Source organism: Cnephaeus nilssonii (genome assembly GCF_951640355.1).
Source record: "Cnephaeus nilssonii genome assembly, chromosome: 16".
NCBI classification, from domain to species: Eukaryota; Metazoa; Chordata; class Mammalia; order Chiroptera; family Vespertilionidae; genus Cnephaeus; species Cnephaeus nilssonii.
In genome coordinates this window covers 61,076,111-61,082,110 of record NC_137087.1, presented here as the reverse complement: position 1 = coordinate 61,082,110, position 6,000 = coordinate 61,076,111, and the positions used below count along the sequence as shown (strand labels likewise).

Sequence of the window (6,000 nt, the reverse complement as noted above, 5' to 3'; positions counted from 1 at the left end):
TTGATTCCAGTCAGGGGCACATGCCTGGGTTGTGGGCTCGCTCCCCAGTAGGGGGCGTGCAGGAGGCAGCCGATCCATGATTCTCGGTAATCATTGATGTTTCTCTCTCTCTCCCTTCCTCTCTGAAATCAATAAAAATATATTAAAAATAAGTAATAAATATATAAAATAGAGGGATGATGCTTTCTAGTCATTGTTAAAACTGTTCAAGTTCCAAGTAGTGTATGAATACTAGCAACCAATCGTTCATTCATTAGTTATGATTCACGCTTTTCTCCTTCCGAGGAGCAACCGAATAATTCTGTGTTGGCTGAAAACGACATTTCTGCCTGCTCGGCCTCTTTAACTCCAGCCTGTGGGTTTTAGGTTCATGGCTGCCACACCCTTCCCAGCGAGGGGAGCAGGTTCTGTGAGCTTCACAGCGCCGCGAGCTTTAAGGCTCCCTCCCAGCGCATTCTCTTTGGTTCTCGATTTGAATTTACATATTGTTTTTGAAGAAAACGAAATCGTGTTCCTGAAGCACGTAGTCACTTAAGAAATCTTTGAATGACATCACGAGTACTTGCAAATGTTTTGAAATATTTTCAGACCATGTCATCTCTGAAATGATTGAAAGGAATGAGAAATATTGTGGCATTCCTGACTTTTTAGATAATTCATCATTTTAGTGTTTGGCAAAATAGCAGAATATATTCGATTCCTTGAACATTATTTAATAAGAAGTGTAATAAAGGATTAGGGCCTAGGTCGGTGTGTTTTACCTGCATGTAGTTTGTGTGTGTGTGTGTGTGTGTGGGGGGGGGGCGGCACACCGGGGGTGGTGGCAGAGGTGTCGCCTTATCAGCACAGAAGTGGGAAGAAGTTTGTTTATAAAAACAAGAAACTTCCCCAGCTGCTTAGAATGTCGGCCTGTGGACTGCAGGGTCCCGGGTTCGATTCGGTCAAGGGCACCTGCTCAGGTTGTGGGCTTGATCCCCAGTGTGGGGCGTGCAGGAGGCAGCTGGACCATGATTCTCTCTCACCATTGATGTTTCTCTCTCTCTCTCTCCTTTCCTCTCTGAAGAAAATAAACAAACCGGTGGAAATAAAGGATAAAGGTGTGTTTTCTTGCCTCTGCGTTCACAGACCCTAGAGGGCATGGGGACCACAGTGAGAGCCGCGTCCCCGCCCGGACCCTTAGCCCCTTGGCACAGAGGCCCCCTGTCCGCCTGCACAGCCAGCACTGGGCCCAGTGCCCGGCGCGGGGTAACTCCTTAATGAATGCGGTCTGAGCTCAGCACAACACAGAGCAAGGAAACCGACATCTCCCAGGGCTTCTGCTTCTCGCCAGGCCTTTTGCCTCAGCTCATCGCATCTTCACCGGACTGCGGGGGAGACAACCCTGCGTCTCTCAGGCCAGGAGCGGGCTTGCTGGGGCAGCTGGCAGAGCAGGATTAAACTCGGTCTGTCTGGCTCCACGGCCCACGTCTTCCCATCGCACACACTGCCCCTCACACAGCTCTCCAGGCCCAGAGAAGACACAGCGGAGTTGTCTCAGCTACCTGAGGCCTCCACCTTCTCCAAAAGACCCCTCAAAACCTCCGTCATCTTCTCCCCCCTCGGCGAGGCTAGTGCACAGGGCGCCCCGCTGAAGGGTGTGGACAGGTCTTCCTCTAAGTTTAGGGGGTGGTTGCCAGGAGCATCAGTTCCAACCCGTGGAGATGAGCCAGGTCCTGGCACAGACCTGGGCGTGGGGAGGTGCGCGGAGCTGTCCTCTGACGGGCACCTGCCGTCCGCGCTGCCCCTGGGGGACACTGTGCAGGCAGGTTTGGGGTTGGCGTCCAGAAGGGTCCCGGGATGAGCCCAGGTTCCCCCAAACTGCCGTTTCCTGCTGAGAAGGGACCAGGCAGCGCTATCATTCTGCTGCCTCCTGGAAGGAGCTTTTGCTACCAGGATTCCTGTGGATCACACACGACAAGTGGGAGACGTTTTCTGCAAGGCGGCTGGCAATGTGTTCTTGTCACAGCGGAACTTCCTAGGATATGTTTGGGGAAGCTCACCCATTTTCTGAAACTTGCTTCATTACCCGCCCCCCCCCCCCCCCCAACACACAGAGCCTCAGCAGGCCCGACCCGGGGCCCTTCGCGGCCTCAGAACCTCCCTGGGCGCCCCGCGCTCCGGGCGACCTCCCTCCTGGGCTTCAGTCTTGTCCCCTCTCCACCTGTCTCCTGTTGACAAAAGTTCTTTAAAACAAACCCTTCCCCCCTCTCCGGCGCCCCTCCCCGCGTCAGTTCTCTCTCTCCAGCTTGCCCCCTGCCCGCGGCTGGGACTGGCCGGTGCCCCCCCCCCCCCCCCCAGCTCCCGCCCGAGGCCCACCAGCCTGCAGCTTCTGGAATCTGGCTTCCCTCCCGCCATCCAGAATAATACTAATAATAGTTTTACTGAGTGAGGGCTCCACGCAGGTTTAAAACCCATTAAACTGAGGAACAGCCTTTTCCTGAAGGGGAGGTGTAGATGCAACTGCCCGGTGCGCTCTGACGGCGCCAGTTCGTCGCCAGTAACTTAAAAGGCTTCCCAATGTTTCAAGAGTCGCTATGTTTTAAGGTCTTTCAAATTCTTGAAAAAAATCTTAAGTATGAAAAATGCAAGGCGACGTCACGCTGGGAAAAGACCAAGCCCGCTGGCGGGAACACTGGACATCCCTGTGGGTTCAGCAAACGGCCACGTGGCTGACTGGCCACAGGCACAGAGAGGAGAGAAGCGAGCAAAGCACCGCCAGGTAGCGTTCTCCTTACAGCTTGTGCGCTGGGCCTCCTGCAGGGTTTCCTTCATGGCTGTCCTTTATGCTCTGCTTAAACTTACAATTTAAACAAGGGTGAAAAAATAAAGGGTAACCATCTCCAAGTTAGGAAATAGCAGAAAAGAGTTTTTAAAAAAAGTTATTTTATGGAGATACCATTGGCATATATGGCATAGAACTCCATGGCTGTCCGTCATGCATATACGTACATACACACGTACTACAGATTATAAACACGCACACACACCGCCCCGAAGGTGAAAAGTAGACACAGGAATTAAACGGAAACAACCTCAGCCTTTATCCTCCTGGTGTGAGCGACGGTGAGCAAGAGGGAAGCGGGCGCCGCATGGAAGCCGGCCCTCCGGACACGGAGCGCCCGGCGGACCTTTCCCAGGCGGCTCTGACGCAGGGAGGGGGCGGGGGAGGGCCCGGCGCGCGGGAACGCCCTCGGGGCCGCGCCGCCTGCGTGCCCCGTCCAGGCCCCGCCCCGCCTGCGTGCCCCGCCCAGGCCCCGCCCCGCCTGCGTGCCCCGTCCAGGCCCCGCCCCGCCTGCGTGCCCCGCTAGGCCCCGCCCCGCCTGCGTGCCCCGTCCAGGCCCCGCCCCGCCTGCGTGCCCTGCCCCCGCGCCCTCCCGACGTTCTGGCGTCCGCCGCACGCCGCGACAGTCCGCAGCGGAGCTCGCCGGCCGCCTCACAATCAGGGCCGGGCGCCGGCGTGACGTCAGCGCTCCGCGGCCCGCCTCCTGCGCCCGGAAAGAAGCGGCCGCCCATTGGCTGCGCCGCTGGCGGCCTCGGGGCCAATGACGGTGCGGCGAGCGGAGGGGTCCGGCCTTGACGTTGTGCTGGTCGCCGTAGGGTTTATTTGGCTCCGGGGCCCCGCACCGCCGCCATTACGATCCCGCAGCGTCCGAGGTCGTCCCCCTTCCTCTCGCCCCCCGCGCCGCGGCGCCCCGCCGCCCGCTCTGCGCCCCTGTGTCCCCGCCTCCGGCGGTCGGGAGCCGCGCGCGGGCCCGCGGAGACCATGTCCTGACTGAGGGGGCGCGGAGGCGGCGCGGAGGGAGGCGGAGAGGGGCCGGGCTCGGCTCGCCACCGAGGGCAGCTCGGGGAGTCGCCGCCGGGCAACGAGGTTCGGACGGAGAGGAGGAGCCGGAGCTGGAGGAGGAGCCGCCGCCGCCGCCGCCGCCAGGTAACCGGGCCTCGGGAGGGCGCCCCGCGCAGCCCCGCCGCGGCCTCCTGCTCCCGCCCGATCAGGCCCCCGGGGTCCCGGGTCGCCCGCCCCGCGCTCCACGGCCGGCGCGGGGAGGCCGGGGCAGGGGCCCGTCTGCCGCCGCTGCGCCCCATTTTGGGCCTCCCGGTGCGGGGACAGGCCCGGCTGGCGAGGGTGGGTCCGCCCGCTTGTTTACAGACCGTCGCTGCTCCGGGCTGGACGCGCCGCCTGCCCCGCCGCCTCTTCCGCCAGGTTCCCCTCCCCCACTCGCTCTCCTGCCGCCCGGCGGGGCGGGGAGCGGGGACGCGAGTGGGGTCCCCCCCCCCCCCCCGCAGGAGGCCCGGGAAGGCCAGGTCCACCGTCACCGGCTGGTGCTGGCCCCCAAGCTTGCGTTTCTGTCTGCGGGCGCTTCCTCCGCCCCCCGCGGTAGCCTGGGCTGCTGCCAGCTCCGTCTCAGGAAAATGAAGGTGGGGGGCCCCAGGGGGGGCATGGAGGAGCCGCGGCCCGGGGACCGGCTGTCCGCTCTCGCTGCGGGTCACGACTGTCGGAGCAAGAACGTTGTTCCCTCGGTGCAGCTCGTGGGGCCCGGTCGCAGACAAAAGGGCTGTAGGCAGTACCTGCGTTCGGCACGGGGCAGGCAGCGAGGTTCCGCCGGGAAGTTTGGGCCGGCCCGGGGTCGTTGACGTCCACCGGTGTTTTGAAGCTGTCGGGTTGAGGGTTTTGAATTCCAGTCGGTTGGTCCCCCTTTTCCAGAACCCCGTAGACCGTCAGGGTAAACGCCGTCCTCCCCCCAGTGTTTGGTCTGTGTGGTCTGCGAGGCTGGCAGTAAGGAACGCAGCCGAGGAGACCGCTCAGCTCCGGGCCATGTTGCAGTGAGTGGTCCTGTTTGGGCCCTTTGGGGTTGGCGGCCTTATCCCCCGTGTGACCTCCAGGGGACCCCTGTCCGGATCAAACGTGGATGACTCAGTGGACAAGCCCCAAGCCAGGGAAGCCATTAGGAGTTTTGATCTTGGCTTGTGCCGTGGGCCTTGGGAAAGTCACCGAAACTACGTGAAAAATAAAGCTGGGTCTCTCCTCGTTTGTGTTAGTTAAATGAGGCGATTTGTAAAGAAGTGTGCAACCGGGCGCCTCCTCGGTTTTTGGTTCTTATGACAAGATATGCAGTCCGTCACCTCCTTATGCTAAACTTTCACAACATTGCTTTTGTTGGGGTGGTAGGGGACTAAGAGGACTGCCCTGATATCTTCATTTTGGGGCTGATGTTATTTGTCTTGAGGGATTTCTGTTTCCGTTGATGTTTCAGCACCTTTTATTAGTGCTTCAGACACCCATGTGTTTACTCTTGGTATGTGCTTAGGGTAATTTTAAGCTCATGGTCTGGATCCAGCTCTGCACACTGGTCAGGGTTACGGCCTGTCTCACATCCAGAGTCCGAGGATGAACATGATTTGGGAACTCACCGTCTGGTCGAACAGTATTGGGTAGATTGCCTCCTTATGTGTGATCGATACGGTGAGAGCAGCGTCACCCGCTTTATCCTCACGTCACTCTGATGGTAAGTGGAGACTGAGTGAGTGGCAGCTGCAGAAGCAGACCCCTGGCACCTGTTAGCTCCACCCACTGCCCGTTTTGGAGGATTGCTGCTCATGCCCCGCCCCCATAGCAGCCTCTTGTAGAGGGGTTTGACCCCGTTTTCCCCTGATGCCGTGTTTCGTTTGGAATGTTTGTGCTCTGCTTATGCTTTGGGTAAATAAGATCTTGCACATCTTAACATTCTCACTTCCTCGGATCATAATGTAAAAACTTCCAGAGCACTCCTAACTACATGCAGAGTAAAGGTTAAGCTCCTTGTGTGGTGGTCAAGTTTCTCTATAATCTGGTCCATTCTCCAGACTTAACTCTTCCTTTTTCCCTTTGTGAATCCTTAGTTCCAGCAAATGAACTTATTTGTTGTTACTGCGAAGGGCCTCCAGTTGGCCTTTCTTTATGCCCCCTTTTTTTTTTTTTCTGTT

The 6,000-nt window shown here is 58.7% G+C and overlaps 1 protein-coding gene across 1 annotated transcript in view; it reads left to right on the top strand.

Moving 5' to 3' along the window:
• The first annotated feature begins 3,560 nt into the window (after positions 1-3,560).
• Positions 3,561-6,000, top strand: part of ZRANB1 (zinc finger RANBP2-type containing 1) — a 47,498-nt gene continuing 45,058 nt past the window's right edge. Inside the window, exon 1 of the mRNA XM_079793203.1 lies at positions 3,561-3,967. The gene's annotated coding sequence lies outside the window, so the exon portion shown is untranslated. The remainder of the gene's footprint in view (positions 3,968-6,000) is intronic.